Source organism: Lissotriton vulgaris, chromosome 5 (genome assembly GCF_964263255.1).
Source record: "Lissotriton vulgaris chromosome 5, aLisVul1.2, whole genome shotgun sequence".
NCBI lineage: Eukaryota > Metazoa > Chordata > Amphibia > Caudata > Salamandridae > Lissotriton > Lissotriton vulgaris.
Window position 1 is genome coordinate 316,061,432 of NC_141693.1, and position 18,736 is coordinate 316,080,167.

At 50.6% G+C, this 18,736-nt stretch overlaps 1 protein-coding gene across 2 annotated transcripts in view; it reads left to right on the forward strand.

The window, feature by feature from the left end:
• TNFRSF14 (TNF receptor superfamily member 14) overlaps positions 1–18,736 on the forward strand; it is a 466,810-nt gene that overhangs the window by 274,643 nt on the left and 173,431 nt on the right. The window lies entirely within an intron of this gene.

Here is an 18,736-nt window from a genome sequence, read left to right on the forward strand (position 1 = left end):
ATTGAGTTAGAGAATTCACACAGGTGAGGTGAACCACCGAAAAGCATTATTAGAACATGTCCAACCACAAGCACAATGTAAGATAACTTCCCAATCACTTTGACATCGCAAAGCAACCATCTGTGAGTCAACTCAAACCCAAAGATTCAGTAGCACCTGCAGATTCCACCTCTTGCGCAACTACGCTCATTCCATTATTGTACAACGGTATGTACATTACCACACTTTAGCATCCTGTAAAAGTATTACTTTGCCCCTGTGTTTCAATATGCAGGAAGTGGTGTTGCCCTTCATCCCTCTCAGTCAATGCTTCACCCTTATTCAGTGTATTGTCTCAGACCCCAAACCCGTATTAACTGTACGGCCACCCAGACTAGATAAAAAACACCTTTGTATCTGGGGGGACTGTAAGCTGAGAACCCTACCACCAACACCTCGCTACCACAAAACAAAATATTTTAAAACATGTATAATATGCCCAAGGTAAGTGGGGAGACAGAGACTTTATCCTGTTTGGCAGAACTCCTTTTTGGGTTTGTTCTATTTTTTAATGTACATGTCAGTGAGAGCGTACAAAACATCTTCCTATGTGGAAAAATCATGAACCTTCTCCCAGTCTACATTTTTCATATTGAAAGATGCCTTAGATTGAGTGCTCCAAGCACAGGTAAGCACGTATAGAATCTGCAAGGCTCTATTTTCTTGGACTCCAGGCCAGAATAGCTGAACACTACATAATGTACTGCTATTAACTCAATCCTTACATTGACACACTCAAATGAAGTGACTTTTGGACATGTCTAAAACATGTAAGTCACTGAACTAGTCCAAATGTATGAAGCTTATATAGCGCATGACTTACCCTGGGGCATCTCCGCGCTTGCTTAGGGAACCCGTCCTGGTATTCCCCTGTGAGATAACCCTGGCAGGGTATCCACAAGGTGAAAGCCAGGCATCCCATCGCGAGGGGCCGATGTGGAGATTAAGCAAGCTATTGCCCAGAGTCGCAGAGTGTGAACCCGTGAGTTGAGAAGGCACCGGAGCGAGAATTAACAAGACCGTGGAATTATTGAGCCCAAGACCCGCCAAGACAGGAATTGAACCCTGGTCCAGGTCCGAACTCAAGCTCCAGGTCTGCCGCCATGTTTGAGTAAATTAATCCAGCTTTTTTAATACATTGTATAAACAATAGGTGTGTATAGAAAGTGAAACACATTTTCAAAATTCTGTTCATTTTTAAATAGTAAGTGACATTTTTGAATACTCAACTTGTGGTATTATCTTCTGTCCTTTCAATATTGATTTTTTTTCTTTTTGTGATTATCAAAAAAACGTTTATCCGTAAAAATACTTTATATAAAAAAGTAGAGTGCACATAAGTTATCCACCGATTGTATATTTACCATGTAAAGGTAACTAAATTGAAATAAGTACAGCCAGTATACAAGGATAAAGGTTAAATATTCGGATTTCAGGTGAAATGAGGTAACTTGACTGAGCCAGTTTCTCAAGGGCTTCTATGGCACAAAATGACTACAGAAATTCCCAAAAGAAAATCTATGTATCACGTTTTTACTTGTACCATTGCTTTATATAGCAACTTTTGTGACTTTTTTTTTAACCAATATCTTTTTATCAAGAGCCTTTGTGAAAAAGCCACGGATACGCAACATTTTTGCATCGGAGGTTTGATGCAGTGGAATTTACCAGCTCGGGTTATTCTAAAACACCATACTCACCTGGACCCATAAACATTCATACAATAAGCTGGCAATCATCTGCTGGTGATCAGGACTTAGTTTAGGGGGGCGTGGCTTGGATGCCGAGGAGGTAGGCAGCGTGAGCCCGGAGCTCCGCGCCCGATCCCGAATATTATCCTGATTATCTGAACGGATCCCGGCGAAACTGGGAAAATTCAGAATCTAAAGGCATCACGGAGGGTACGGCTCTCGCAGCGGACGACCTGCAGCAGTTCCCGACCCAAAAATTTGATTTTGGAAGTTGGCATCGGGCGTGAATCCATCGAGCTAAGATGGCGTCCTAAGCTTGAGACAAAGAAACGACGGGAACACGAGGCCGGACTCTTCTACTGGCCTGTTGCTGGGGGTGTTGGATGGATTGAAAGGCCCCTCTTGACTAATTCGGTGGCCTCGGGCGAACTTTCCTCGCGCTGATGTGAGCTGCTGGACATCGGGACTACAAGTGAGTGCGCTGAAGCAGCGACAACATGGCGACGGCCCTGTAACGATGGCCCCGGCTCTCTGAGCACAAACTGGCATCAGACGACGTCAACGGCTCATCGGAGACACCGGACCCTAGAGGGCGGCTTTATCCAGAGTGCTTGGAGCGGAGCCCGAGGTGTGAAGCACAGAAGGACTATCTGCTCCTATTGTCCGGGGAATTTCCTAGTGGTGGAGCCCTGCAGAGTGGAGTGGGGGTGACGAGGTGACCCTAGAGGCCGTCATTTTTTGCAGCCGAGATGGTGAAAACGAAAGGGAAGGGGGAAGGAGCGACCGACACTGAGGCTGCGGAAGGAGCGGATTGTGATCAGTCTGCTCTTCAACGCATGCAAGACCGTATTATCCAGTATTTGGGTGTCTTTCATAGATTCACATGCCTGAATCATTCCCCGTCGCTGAGACGGGAGCCTCCGGTACATAAAAAAGTAATGTCCTAAGGACATACATAGAGAATATAGGCCTAAGGGCCTCCCCTTTTGGGGCCTTTCCACGTCCTTATGTAAAAGGACCGAACTCTCATCGTTAGCCAATCAGCTCCGACCTCCTTCTAGAACCTTCCCGGGAGGAGCCTCCGTCCCTCAGATTTTCTACCGCACGTTGTGCTAGGGAGTCTCCAACCTGAGCTCTTCAGGTTTCCAAAATTCGAAGTCTCAAACTTCACCGAAGTTCACTTTGTACGAAAAGGATTTCATCCTAGCATCGACTACATGTCGGAATCTAATAAGAAAACTTCGTCCATGGCGGACTCACAGAAGAAAGCCCTCCTGAGGGCCTGCTCCTCCTGCGGCAAGCAGCGGATTCAAGCGGAGGACAAGCACGACCTGTGCTTATATTGCCTGTACCCTGACCACGTCACTGACAAGTGTAGGGTGTGTAGAGCCTTCCCAAAGAAGACGGTTAAGGAAAGGGAAACTCGCCTTCGTGAATGGCTCGACAGGCTTAAGGTCCGAGACACTCTGGAATCTTCCGAGGGTAGTGTCTCCGCGACCTCCAAAGTCTCCAAGAAGAGACCCAGGGTGCAGTCCCCTGGAGAGACAGACACTCCTCCTAAGAAGGCGCACAGGAAGCCTTCGGAGGCACGCTCCACCACCTCCTCCGTGTCTGTTAAGGATGGCCAGAGGTTCAAGAAGCCCGCTCCATCTACTAAGCGGACCACCTCAGTCACGACCACTGTGTCGACTACTACGGCCTCATCGCCCTCCACGGCGACCACGACGACCACCACTGCGTCCTCAGGCGCACCGGTCTCCTCGACCATTCCTCTGAAACCTTCATCCAATACGAAGGCCGCGTCACCTAAGAGGTCTAAATCTTCAGGTACGCCTTCGCCGAAAACACCTCATACCGAAGGCTCGTCACCCAAGCCATCGAAGTCAAGTTCGTCTCCTAAACAGTCGAAGTCAAATTCAAGAACCACACCTTCGACAAAGATATCCCAGGTCCACGACCCTAGCATCAGTAAGGCGGCGAAACCCCTATCCCCGCAAAACTTGGTACCATTGACCCTGACGGAGGTGCCCAAATCACCGGCACGCTTGGCGGGAGCGCCATCTTCACGCACGTCGTCGGAAGAGACCCCGGCGCCATCTTGGAAAGAATCGAGATTGGTCGAAGTCTCTATTCACTCGAGTCCAACGCCCTCGGTTCTCCCAACGGTGGAGTTGGCACCCGAGGAAGAACAAGACACACTACAGAGTGAGGAGTCGGACGAAGAACAGGAGGTTCACGAAGAACACCAGGACGTCCAAGAGATCCGGGACGGAGTGACGTATCAAGGCAGCTCCCTGACCGTAGACACGGTGAAAACCCCGATGATCTGTTTGCCACTGTCTCTGGTCAACGATTTGAAATCCCTGGTGCAGGACTATAAACGAAGGTTCCCGGACGCAGACAGCGGTGCCCAGGTTCCGGTCACCCAAGCGCAACCGTCGGCCTCGCACCCTTCCGCTCCCCCGGCCCGTCCTCGGAGCCAACTCCGACCGCAAACACAGGCGGAGGATTCATCGGAAAGCGAGGAGGATGACACGGACTTAGAGGAAGGCGAGGTGCAAGACGTCGCCTCGGACCACAGAGACGACGATGCCGATGCTGCGTCATCACACCATTCGTCTGCCCCGGCATCCCCGAGACCACGCCACTCTGAAGCAGCGGACGTGGGAGGTTTCCACAAACTGGTGGACAGAGCTGCAAGGAGGTTTCACATGGCGGTGGAATCCGCGGAAACGGAATGCTTCCTCCATGATTTCAAGGAGCACACACAGAAATCGACCAAGTCTATTCCTCTGATAGACTTTCTATGGGAACAGGGCAAGAAGCTGATGCTCACGCCTGCCTCGGTGCCGGCGGTGGTTCCGCGCCTAGACAAAAAATATAAGGCCCCGAACTCCGCACCTGCCTGCCTGACCGGCCACCCCAAACCGGACTCGGTTGTCACTCAGGCGGCCCAAAAACAATCCCGAAACCCCTCCTCGCCGCTGTCCGCGCCCCCGGACAAGGAAGGAAGGAAGCTGGACACCATAGGCAAGAGGTTCTCCACCACATCCGCCATGTCCATCAAGGTGGCAAACTCCATCGCCCTCCTGGGCCGATACAACCGCCAGCTATGGGAAGACATAGCTCCCTACCTGCAAGGCCTGCCGGCCACGGTCCAGGACGAGGTGAAAGCTCTTCTGGCGGAAGGACAAAACTCCGCGGCTGAAATTATCGACTGCGCCATCGACGCAGCCATGACGGGATTCCGCCAGTTGGCAGGGGCTGCCGTGCTCCGCCGCCAGGGCTGGCTCAAGGCGACGTCTTTTCGGCAGGAGGTCCAATCTAAGGTGCTGGATATGCCGTTCGATGGGCAATTCCTCTTTGGGGAGAAGATAGACGAGGCACTCCAGGCCATCAAAAAGGACACCGACACGGCGAGGGCTCTGGGCTCCCTCCAGTCCCGGAACCAATCCTTTCGGGGAGGCCGCTCCAGAGGTCAGTACTCCTACAGAGGTTCCTACCAAAATCGGTCGTCCTATTCCTATGGCAACAGGAACCAACCCCAGCAGAAACAACAGTCCCGACAGTCATCCTATGGGAGATCGTCCTTCAGAGGCAAATCCGCCAAGAAGGGCGCTGGCGGCCGCCAGTGACCACTTACTCCAGCCAGTCCCACCACCGTCTCAATCCTTTCGAATTGGGGGAAAACTGACCCACTTCCTCCACAATTGGCGAAAAATCACTACGGATCGGTGGGTACTACAAATAATTCAATTTGGACATTCCCTCGAACTGGTCAACACCCCTCCCAACACCCCTCCACTGAAGCGTACTCACAGACACCTGCACCTCCTTCTCCAGGAAGTCGCTGCCATGTTGGTCAAAGGAGCCATCGAAAAGGTCCCGGACTCCCAGAAAGGGAAGGGTTTTTATTCCCACTTCTTCCTGGTCCAACAGAAAGGGGACAAGTGGAGGCCGATCTTAGACCTCCGGGCGCTCAACGCCTTCCTACGGAGTCAATCCTTCCGGATGGTCACAATCCAGGAGATCCTGGGTGCACTGGAAAGAGGCGACTCGATGGTCTCCCTAGACTTACAGGACGCCTACTACCATGTCCCCATCCTCGTCAGGCACAGGAAATACCTAAGGTTCGAAATAGCGGGCAGACATTACCAGTTCAAGGTCTTGCCGTTTGGCCTCAAATCTGCCCCACGTATCTTCACAAAGTGCTTGGCGCCCGTGGCTGCCTTCCTGCGACAAAGGGGTCACCAGGTGTTCCCCTACCTGGACGACTGGCTGGTGAAGGCTCCTTCCCCGGAGGACGCGCTGGCTTCCTTCAACGCCTGCAGCGCTCTTTTCCAACAGCTGGGTCTGACGATCAACCTCAAAAAATCATGCACTACTCCGTCAACGAGGATCACCTTCCTAGGGGCAACCCTGGACACGGAGCACGCGAAGGCTTTCCCCTCAGAGGACAGGATCTGCAAAGTACTGTCTCTGGCCACGGCGGTGGCCAAGAAGCCTCGCATCAAGGTCCGGACGTTCACCTCCTTGCTAGGGATGATGTCTTCATGCATTCTCCTCGTACCGCACTGCAGGCTCCGCATGCGCCCCCTACAGGAAGCGTTGGCGAGACAATGGAAACAGTGTTCAGGCTCATTCGACGACATTCTCACAATCACGCCGGCCATCATAAAGGCCCTGCTGTGGTGGAGAAACAGGACTCACCTGACGGCCGGATTGCCGTTCCTCCTGCCGCCGGCACCACTGGTCATCACGACCGATGCCTCACTGGAAGGCTGGGGCGCAGTACTGTTAGACCTTCGAGTCAGCGGCAAATGGGACGCCCAGGAAACACAACTACACATCAACCTCCTGGAACTGAGGGCAGTGTACCTGGCTCTACAGGCCTTCCTGCCACGCATCGGCTCTTCCCCTGTGCTCGTCAAAACAGACAACACCACGACGATGCACTACCTGAACAAACAAGGGGGAACGCGATCTCTCTCTCTCTCACGAGAATCGCAAAAAATCTGGAACTGGTTGGTGGCGCACGGCCTCTCCCTCAAGGCGGAGTACGTTCCAGGGAAGGAGAACACTATCGCGGACGCCCTCAGCAGGCAGACCTCTCTCTCCCACGAATGGGAGCTCAACGGCGACACGGTGGCCCACGTCTTCTCACAATGGGGCACCCCGAGGATCGATCTCTTCGCGACGGCGGAGAACACCAAATGCCGAAGCTACGCAAGCTGGCATCCCCAACGGGGGTCGCTGGGAAATGCTTTTTCCATCGGCTGGTCCAGCGTGTTTGCGTACGCTTTTCCGCCGTTCCCGATGATACCGAGGCTCCTCCGGAAGATGAGGACGGAACCGTGCACGCTGATACTGATTGCTCCGTACTGGCCGAGACAACATTGGTTCTCGGATCTTCTTCGCCTATCCACCAGGCCCCCGATTCACCTGCGACAACTCCCGAACCTCTTGACAATGTCCGGAGGCCAGGTACACCACCCGAACCTCCGTTCGCTCAACTTATCGGCTTGGCTCCTGAGCACCTTGAGTTCGGGGAGCTAGACATACCGCAGGACTGCAGGGCAGTACTGGCCAAGGCGAGAGCGAGCAGCACGACCAAGACCTACTCGCTGAAGTGGAAGAGGTTCTGCGTGTGGTGTTCGGAACACGACTTACACCCGCTCCGGGTCACCCCAGTACAGCTGCTACCATACCTACTGCACCTGGCTCAATCGGGACTGGCTCACGCCTCCATTAAGGTTCATCTGGCTGCGATTTCTAGGTTCACCAGGACCCCATCGGGACCCTCCCTCTGGTCCAGTCGACTGGTGAAACAATTTCTAAAAGGCCTTTACAGATCCTTTCCGAGGCCTCGGAAAGTTCCTCCAACCTGGCAGTTGAACTTGGTGCTAAACCAATTGATGAAACACCCATTCGAGCCCATACACCGGGCATCGCTCAAGCATCTTTCCTGGAAAACGGCTCTCCTGCTAGCCCTGACGTCGGCCAGAAGGGTCAGCGAACTTCAGGCGCTGTCCATTCAGGAACCGTATCTCCAATTCAGGCACGACCGAGTGGTACTCAGGCCCAACCCTAAATTCATTCCGAAAGTGCCGTCAGACTTTCATCTGAACGAACCAATTGTCCTCAAGTCGTTCTTTCCGGACCCTTCCACGGCAGCGGAAAGGGCGCTGCATTCCCTGGACATTAAAAGGTGTCTCAAATTCTACTTGGACAGGACCAAAGACGTCAGGAAGTCTTCTCAACTCTTTGTAGCCTACAGCAACCCGAGAATGGGGCTGCCCTTGACAAAACAGAGCATCTCACGCTGGATTTCTTCAGCAATTGCTTTCTGCCATGATCAGGCCGGACGGCCTTTGACAGACCGAGTGGCTGCCCACTCGACCAGAGCGATGTCAACGTCAGCAGCGCTCTTCGCTGGAGTGACGATCCTGGACATCTGCCGAGCGGCGACATGGAAGTCCCCGCATACCTTTTCCAAGCACTACTGCCTGGACATCGAACTGCAGAAGGACGCTGCAGTGGGACAAGCGGTGCTGCGCCATCTCTTCCAATAAGGTGAGCCTTACCTCGTCCCGCCATCCAGGTATGCACATTCCTCATGGTTTTCTCTGCTATATGCATGACTGTATATTACCATGTTTCTCTCATGTTGTCTGTAATCTATGCAGGCCTGCTAGATGTGAGAATGTGCTTTACCACTATGCATGTATAACTGCTGGCTACTCTGATTCAGGCATGTGAATCTATGAAAGACACCCAAATACTGGATAAGAAATGCGTTACTTACCTGTAACAGCAGTTATCCAGTATTGGTGTCTTTCATAGATTCACATGCAACCCTCCCGCCTCCCCGGTAAGGACTCACGTACCTCTATGTCTACATTGCGACACCCTAGCTGGGTGCGTACGAAAATCTGAGGGACGGAGGCTCCTCCCGGGAAGGTTCTAGAAGGAGGTCGGAGCTGATTGGCTAACGATGAGAGTTCGGTCCTTTTACATAAGGACGTGGAAAGGCCCCAAAAGGGGAGGCCCTTAGGCCTATATTCTCTATGTATGTCCTTAGGACATTACTTTTTTATGTACCGGAGGCTCCCGTCTCAGCGACGGGGAATGATTCAGGCATGTGAATCTATGAAAGACACCAATACTGGATAACTGCTGTTACAGGTAAGTAACGCATTTCTTCTGGAGGCCATCTCCACCACAAAAGACGCCCTGCAGCAGGACATAGCCCAGGTGGCGACGGGCTTGGGCCTCCTGAAAGCAGATCACGACAAGCTTAAGGACAAAGTGAAATCTGTGGAGATTACTATTCAGGAATTGGCTCCGGACCACGCAGCAGTGAAAGCGCAGATGGCAGACACACTAGACCGGCTGAAGGTGCTGAAGAGGAGGGCCGAGGATGCGGAAAACAGGAGTAGGCGCAATAACGTTCGCCTCGTGGGCCTGCCGGATAAAATCGAGGGCGACGATATGGTGGGCTACCTCGACAACTGGTTACGCACTGAGGTGGCGCCGGAGGGATTGTCTCCTTTCTTCTCCCTAGAACGGGCCCACAGGGTACCGGCTCGGCCGCCGGCCCCGGGCCTTCCACCTCGCCCGGTAGTGATCAAGTTGCTTCACTACAGAGACCGAGACTGGCTGTTGCAGAGGGCGAGGGAAGTGGGGCCTTTTCAAGTGGATAATAACAGGGTCACCATGTTCCCGGACTACACATTTGAGACTCAGAGGCTCACGCCCAACTTCTTGTCCCTCAAGCGTGAGCTCCGTGGTGAGGGCATAAAATATTCCCTGCTCTTCCCGGCGAAGTTGAGAGTGGTGGTGGATGAAAAATCACTTTTCTTTACGACCTCGGCGGATGCCTGGGCCTGGTGGGACACTTATAAAGCAGGAACGGATGGAGCTCAAGCCAGGGCGGAGGAGGCTAGAGTGGCGCAGCCGATCAGGAAATCCCAACGGATTCGGAAAAATCGTCGGAGAACTGGCAAACCCTCTGTGTCACAAACAGAGACGGAGAGGAAGGCGGCTCTTCAGGCAGTTGTGGACTTGTCTAGCGCGACCAGGAGCCAGTCTGGGAAGGGCACGGACTCTGATGAGCCGGGCACGGGGCCGGAGACGGGACTTTCGGAATTTGGTGGAGCCAAAGGCCCTATAGTGACACCGCAAACTTCTGGGGAGATCCTTGAGGCATGACACGCTGGACGGAGGGAGCGGCCTGCTGGTCAGACACTGGGGCGCTATGCCCGTGAGCGCAGAACACGGTTATTTGGGGTTTCGTGATTCTGTACTGAGGGGATTGTGGGGCGGAATGTGCGGGATTGATTTGCTTTGACGAACCTTTCGACATCGATCCGCGCCCTACTGGCCCTTACGGTCATCGCAGTGGAGACTGCGAACACTAGTGCCTTTCTTTGAGGGGTAGTTGGGTGTGACGGTTTGGATGGGGTTGCTTCCGTTTGTGGGGGGCCTGTCCTGGGGGGGTGGGAACCGAGAGTAGTTGGGGTTGCTCCGGTTGTTTTGGGGAGGGAGGGATGGGCAGTACGTGGTTGGCAAACGCGCATGGTCGATGACTTCTATTGTTCTATCTGTGTGTGCGACAGGATATGGCTAGTACGGGGGGTCTGAAATGTGTGACCTGGAACGTGCGGGGTATGCAGACCATGACGCGAAGACAAAAGGTTCAGGCGTACCTCAAGCGCAGGGGTGTGCACATAGCGTTCTTACAAGAGACATATCTCAGCAAGCAGGAAGGGATTGCACTACAGAGGAGGTGGAGGGGGCAACTGTTTAGCACGACGTATTCAGCCTTCGCAAGAGGGACGCTGATTTGGATACGCGCGGGGGTCCCTTTCCAAGTCACTAAAACGTTAGTAGACCCAGAGGGCAGATATGTAACGGTGGAGGGGAGACTGAGGGGTAGGGTGGTATCCCTCTGTAGCGTGTACGCCCCCAATGTGGATTTGCCCGCGTTTTTATCCACACTCTCGGGCAAACTGGCGAGTTATTTGGCAGGGCCGGTGCTCATGGGGGGGATTTTAACTCGGTGGTAGATGTTGATTTGGACAGGTCCCATCCCCCGCTGCGCGCATCCCCAGCACATAGGGTGGCTAAGCGCAGGCTAGAGTGGCAGGAGAGTTGGGCCCTCAGAGACGCCTGGAGGACACTGCACCCCACCACTAGGGACTACTCCTTTCACTCGCATTTGCATGATCTGCATGTTAGGTTGGATGCTTTTCTGTGCTCATCACATATGCTCTCCACGGTGGGTGGGGCGGAGTATTTGGCTCGAACGATGTCGGACCACAATCCTTTGTTGTTGTCCCTGAACTGGATGGTGGAAGTTAACTGTGTGCCAACATGGCGACTGCAACCTGACACCCTGGATGACTTGCTTTTCAGGGAGGCCCTTGGGGAGCGAATAGAACGCTACTTTGAGGAGAATAGTGGCTCCGCCTCCACTAGGGCGGTGGAGTGGGACGCGTTTAAGGTGGTGGTCAGGGGGCACTGTATTGGGAGCGCTGCGGGGGCCCGCAGGACTTTGATGGATGATCTTGAGAAGGCAGAAGAGCGGTTGAGGGAGAAGGAGAGGGGACGCCCGAATCACCCCGAGCTACAGGAGGGGCTTAGTGGCGCCAGGGAAGCGCTAGCGGTGGAATTGGAACGGCTGCGTAGCTTTGACCATAAAACGTATCTGACAAAGGCGCATGCGGAAGGTGATAAGGCGGGGTCAATGCTGGCGTGGCTTGCCAACCCGATCAGGCGGGGCATGCCGATCATGATGATCCAGGCGGTGGGGGAGGAGCCCTGCCACACCCAAGCCGAGATACTGGATAGGTTCCGGGCGTACTACGAAGGTCTGTACGAGAGTGGAGAGACGGGCGGGGCGGACGAGCTGGGCACCTTTCTAGAAGGATTACAGCTACCGCAGTTAAAGGAATCGGAGGCAGAGGAGTTGGGTCGGCCCATCACGATCGGGGAGATAGGGAGTGCAGTGAAGCAGATGGCCAGAAATAAGACTCCGGGTCTTGACGGTCTCCCGATTGAGTTTTATAGTAAATATTTGGAGTACCTAGCCCCGCAACTACAATTGGTGTATAATGAAGCTCAATCGCGAGGTAGGCTCCCAGGCTCCATGTGTGAGGCCCTCATGATCCCGTTATTAAAACCGGGCAGGGAGGGCGCGGCTCTATCCTCCTATCGTCCGTTGTCCATGCTTATGACGGACTATAAGATCCTGAGTAAAATCCTGGGGAATAGACTACTGGCCCACATGACCGGTCTGGTTCACAAGGATCAGTGCGGCTTTATCCCTACACGTAACACCACTCATAATATCCGCAGGCTTACAAGGTTGATGGGGGCCCACTGGTCGGATACCACCACTCCCTTTGTACTCTCTATAGACATCGAGAAGGCCTTTGACAGTCTTGAGTGGGATTATCTGCATGAGGTGATGCGGCGTTTCGGGCTGGGGGACGGATACATCAACTGGACCAAAGTCCTGTATACTGAAGCTGTAGCTAGAGTCAGGGTTGGCTCACTGATCTCGAAGCAGTACTCCGTGAGACGAGGCACTAGGCAGGGGTGCTCCCTCTCTCCCCTCCTGTTTGCATTGGCAATGGAACCCTTTGCTGTGGAAGCCAGATCGGGCCGCCACTATGCAGGACTGATGTATAGGGACAGGCCGCATCTCATTTCGTTGTATGCAGATGACCTACTGATGTTCTTGGCCGATGCGGACGCAGAGCTACTAGGGGCGAGACGGCTGTTGGAGCGGTTTGGGCGACTGTCGGGCCTGAAGGTCAATTGGCCCAAATCCTGTTTATTCCCCCTGAGACCAGGAGAACCGTGCCCTCTCACAGCGCAGAAACTCTGGTGGGAACCGCATTGTCTGCATTATCTAGGAGTTTACGTCTACCATACCCCAACGGATATGCAGGATGGTAATATCAACCGTTGCATTACCGCCCTGAGAGGGAGTATGGATTTTTGGTCCACTCTTCCACTGTCACTGGCTGGTCGGGTCTCCCTACTTAAGATGGTGGCTCTGCCCAGGCTGTTGTATTACTTTAGGATGCTTCCGGTATGGATCCCAGGCTCTGTTTTTCGGCGCCTGAGATCACTGGTCATGGCGTTTCTCTGGGGCACGGGGAGGCGACGCATCGCGCTGGATACCCTTCTGCGGCCCAAGGATGAGGGAGGCATGGCGGTGCCTGATTTTGAAGGTTACTATCTAGCAGCTCAGTTGCAGGCTTTCACTTAGGAGGTCGCGAGGGTATATAGAGGCCCGGAGCATGCTAGAGATGAGGGCACCCCGCGGCATGTGCTCGCGTACATCACACTGCATCAGAAGCTCTTGGTTAGAGACCTGACAGTGGAGGAACAGACATTTCGACTCTGCTGGAATCGGGCGCGCAAGCGAGCGGCGGTCCGCCTTATGTATGCTCCTGAAATCCCATTGGGGATGGTTACGGCCCTCCCTCATGGAGGGGACTGGTCGCGGTTACTGGGCTGGGAAGAGGCTGGGGTCCAAATGCTGGGCGACTTGTACGAGGATGGTGTGCTGCTCCCGTTTCAGGAACTGCAGGAGCGGTTCGGCCTTCCACGAGGCGACTACTTGTTGCATGCGGCGGTAACGGGCGCTATGCAGGACCACTGGGGAGAAGGGTTGCAGGAACCGGGGACCTCCTTGGCGTGCCAATATACGATGATGGCAGCCGGGACCTTTAAGGCTGTCACCTGTCTATACTCCAGAATGTTGCGGGAGGTTTTGCAGCCGCTTGCGGCTTTGAAGGCCAAGTGGGAGTTGGACCTCCAAATGAAGATCCCTGATGCGACCTGGGGTCAGCTGCTGCGACGGGCACGGAAAAAATCGAGAAACGCCAGGTTTCAGCTAATCCATTTCTACATTATCCATCGAGCATACCTCACACCGGGGAAAATACGGCAATACTTTGGGGTGGAACAAGCAGCCTGTCCCAGATGCAATACAGTTGGAGCGGACTTGGGTCACATGCTGTGGGACTGCCCTGCCCTGGGGGATTACTGGCAGGAGATTGGGAGGGTTTGGTTACTAGGATAGTGGTAATTTTACTAGGTATTGGCGCCACTGAGGGATGTGCACCTGTCCACACTTTAGGTACTTAATTATAATATCTGCACGGTGCTACAAGGAGAAGAGAACCACTTCCCTCTTCTAGTAAGGCGAATGCCACAAAATGCTTAAGACCCCATAGCACACGTTTAGTACATTATATTTCATTCATATACATGTGTTTCCACCATTTGGTATACGCTCAAAATCAAATTCTCAATCCTTTTGTTCAGGTTTAGTTTGTTGTTTTATTTCAGGAGACGTCACAGCCGACACGTGTTTCGTCGATATGGGGAATGTAACCCCCGACTTTTTCAAGGCTATTCTCCACTGTTTCTGTAGTTATATTTTGAGGTGATAATTCCAACCCTCAGAGGGGTTCTTGTGGGTTTGATGTGGCGGAATTTTCTTCCAAGTATTGACCAAAATGTTGATTCAATATTGGTGGGCTTATCGTAGTGTTCGTTTATGGGAGGTAATACGTCCCTTCTGCTCCGTATACGTTGCAGTACGAACACTACGATAAGCCCACCAATATTGAATCAACATTTTGGTCAATACTTGGAAGAAAATTCCGCCACATCAAACCCACAAGAACCCCTCTGAGGGTTGGAATTATCACCTCAAAATATAACTACAGAAACAGTGGAGAATAGCCTTGAAAAAGTCGGGGGTTACATTCCCCATATCGACGAAACACGTGTCGGCTGTGACGTCTCCTGAAATAAAACAACAAACTAAACCTGAACAAAAGGATTGAGAATTTGATTTTGAGCGTGTACCAAATGGTGGAAACACATGTATATGAATGAAATATAATGTACTAAACGTGTGCTAAGGGGTCTTAAGGAGATTGGGAGGGCTCTGAACAATGCAACGGATAGTGACATACAGTACACCAAGGCAGTGGGGGTCCTACATTGGTTTCCGCACACGTCTAAGAATAAAAATACCAGCAAATTGATAGATTTCGGGCTGATCCTTGCAAAGCGGGAGATCACGAGAAATTGGAAGTCGAAAGCGGGACCCACATATAAGCAATGGTATGGTGAATGTTTGAGGTGGGCGGCTTGTGAAAGCACCTTGAGGTACCAAATGGCTTGGAGAACGGATGATGAGAAGGCTATGGAGAGGGCGACTGCATGGGAAATGATGGTACAGGCGCTCCGAGATGATGCTGACGAGGGGAATGAGGAGACGGAAGAATTAGGCGCAGCTAACCCCGCTAACTTACCCGGGGACACACCTTAGCGAATGTATAAGGCCTTCCTTCAACACACCAGACCTTACTCTGAATAGTATTTTTGCACAGGGCGGCCACGGGGGGGGGGGTATAGTTTGAAACTGTTGGGGTGATGGGGGGAGGGTGTTTGTTAGGGGTGGGGGAGGGGCTAAAATCACAAAAGCAACCCACTTTTTCTTGCAACAATGATGTCGGACAATGAAGTATGCAGCAAGGAATGACCCAATGGTAAAGGCAGGACTGTCTTCTTTATGGGGACGTGCCACTCAGGATGGGGGACGACGATCACCACTGTATCTTCTTGCTATGCTTTCTGATCATACTGTGAAATTACTGTCTGTACATTTATTTTGGTGATGCAATAAAAACGATGTTACAAAAAAAAAATCAGGACTTAGTTTACCTTATAATTTATTTTACCGGTACACCAATTCTTACCAGACCTTAACAGCTTAGCTCTTATTTTCTTCTGGTTGATAGATCAGGTTGTGAGCATAATAGGCATAAAATGACATTTACCTTTATTTATTTGAATGACCACAGACTCGGGAGAGTTTTAAAAACTTCTATGCAAATAATTTGTGAGTCAAATACCAATACATGTCAAACACCAACTTTTTAGGAGAAAATAATGATCAAAGCAAAACATAAAGACTTAGTAAAATCTCATGACTTTGGTACCTGGGAAGTGTAGAAAAGGGAAACCATACAAGGACATAACACATAGATATATACTTACCTAAAATGGTGTGAGGACCACCCCTGGAAAAGGAGCTGGAAAGGGACTCCCATGTAGTCAGGAGCCAACAGATCAGGACAGGTTCAAGACAGGGCAGGGAACCTCTTCTGAGTGCAACACCAGCGTCACACCCCTCTCTGGTGCTACTCTCCTCGATTCTTCCCCTTCTAAATGGACAGGTTCTTCTTCCTCAGCAATCGCTCAACTCTTCTCTTCCGATTCTTCTGTCAGAGTGCTCGAGCAGCTTCTCTGACCTCAGTGGCATCTGCTGTCTTCTGCTGCAAATTTGGGTCGGTGACAGGTCTGTGACAAGTCTGACAATCTAACTGACTGAGCCTACCTTAATTATACTATTCTCAGTATATGTACCACCCCCCAATGTTTAAATATTTGTGTATTCCTGTGTGGTGATTGGACAATAGGATGGGGAGAAGTCATCACACCCTACTAATGTAATGTCATTTCTCTAAGGTTCATTGTTCTTTGTTCCCTCACCTTAATTACTTTTCCAAATTTTATTTCCTACCCGTATGTTAGGAAATATACATTGTAAGCAAATTGTCTTTTTCTCCTTCCCCTCTTTGGGTCAAGAGGTGCTGTTCCTAGGTGCGTCTTCTGGTCAACTGTATTTTGGCTGCCGTTCAATGTCACAGCTTGAAGTTAGACAGAGTCCTGTGCGCATGTGCACCATGTAGCAAGATGGAGTTTTCAGTCACACTCCAGGCCCAAATACGAACAAATAACAAAGTCAAAGAAAAACTTGTTAGAATACGAAAATAAATAAATGCACGGTATACAACTTATACCTACTCTAATCACTTTAGTTTATTTTTACTTTTGCATTAGCGGTTAGAAAAACATGTGAGGTTTAGTTTAAGCATAGCCATGTGAATTAATATGTGAGATTCCAAGCAGCCATCTTTAATACTACCGCGCTGCTGCAAAGATTTCCCACCAAAGCGAAAGACGTCATACTACGCAGATGCAGTTAACGCATGCGCAGAAGATTCCCGCCTTTTCGGCAGCCTTATTAAGACACTCGAGTTACTTGTTAGTAAAGTACATTTAAAAGCTTCAAATAACATACAGGAGATATAAAGTCAGAATATGTGTTGTACTTAATCCTTAAGCTAAACTGAGTCAAGGAAAACACCAAAGATTACATGTGGCTGAAAAACTCCCATCAGACCACCAGGATGGCGGAGTATCGTCACGTGGGATACGGATGGTAAATCCAAGTCTTACCCACCCCATCAGGTGATGTTGTAGAGATGGATTTAAGGTACTGCTACAGTATTAAGGCTAAAATGCCGCCCCATAGTATGGAAAAAATGTAGCTATGTATAGGCGAAGTGCAGAGTGGTCGACATGTTTCAGCTTGGCAGATAAACTATATCCAGCTTTCTTCAGGACCGTGATGTAATAAACACTGCAAATGTCAGTGATCAACTATTGTGGTGTGTGAAACGAGCAAAATATCAAGTCATAGATAATCCTACCAGTAACTTGGATCCCCAATGTAATCTGGTGGAAAAAATGAATGGATTATCCTTTCCTGTGGAAAGAGTTAAACACAAAAATGTGATATCAAAATGTGTTTCCAAAACATCAGAGGATAGCAAAAAAGGGAAAAGTACAATCAACATACAAAGTGAAGATGAGCTAAAAAGTCTCCCTCAATTAAGCAGAGGCACTAGTCCTCCTGAATCTAACTGTAGTAATAATGATATTACAATTTGCACACTTACCCAGCCTTATGTGGGAAGTCGCCTCACCTCACCCGGCACCCGCTCGGGAAAAACGAGGCACCGCTCTGGTCAAAGCAATGGAAGAGAATAGAATATATTGTATTGCAAAAATAGTGTACTTGCAAACATACTTCAAAACTTCCAAAGGATATTTAGAAACAATCACCAGTTGCTTACATGAAAAGACACCAAACCCCCCAGACCAATGGCTGAACCCAAACTAATCCAGACCAGGGATGAGGTAAGGAACCTCATTCTAAAATATAGAGTCAGATGTAAAGTTCTAAAAACGAAGAACCACCTAAGAGGAGTTCAATATCCAAAGAGTATCTAAAGGATGCTAGGCATCAGTAATAGAGTGAACTGCACAAGACTAGCCCACTGTACTCACCTCTCCGTCGGTACCTCACGTCTGCTTCCAAGTGGGAGTGGAGGTACCGTACGGGAGGAGAGCGCGCCTTTTATCCCGAGGATAATTGCTTAAGATTAATCACACCTGTCGGCGGTAAAAACCGCTACTAGACAGGCGATCTCTAATGCGCAGGTGGTTCATCGTTTTTAGAGCTTTACATCTGACTCTATATTTTAGAATGAGGTTCCTTACCTCATCCCTGGTCTGGATTAGTTTGGGTTCAGCCATTGGTCCGGGGGGTTTGGTGTCTTTTCATGTAAGCAAGTGGTGATTGTTTCTAAATATCCTTTGGAAGTTTTGAAGTATGTTTGCAAGTACACTATTTTTGCAATACAATATATTCTATTCTCTTCCATTGCTTTGAACAGAGCGGTGCCTCGTTTTTCCCGAGCGGGTGCCGGGTGAGGTGAGGCGACTTCCCACATAAGGCTGGGTAAGTGTGCAAATTGTAATATCATTATTACTACAGTTAGATTCAGGAGGACTAGTGCCTCTGCTTAGGTGAGGGAGACTTTTTAGCTCATCTTTACTTTGTATGTTGATTGTACTTTTCCCTTTTTTGCTATCCTCTGATGTTTTGGAAACACATTTTGATATCACATATTTGTGTTTAACTCTTTCCACAGGAAAGGATAATCCATTCATTTTTTCCTGCAGATTACATTGGGGATCCAAGTTACTGGTAGGATTATCTATGACTTGATATTTTGCTAGTTTCACACACCACAATAGTTGATCACTGACATTTGCAG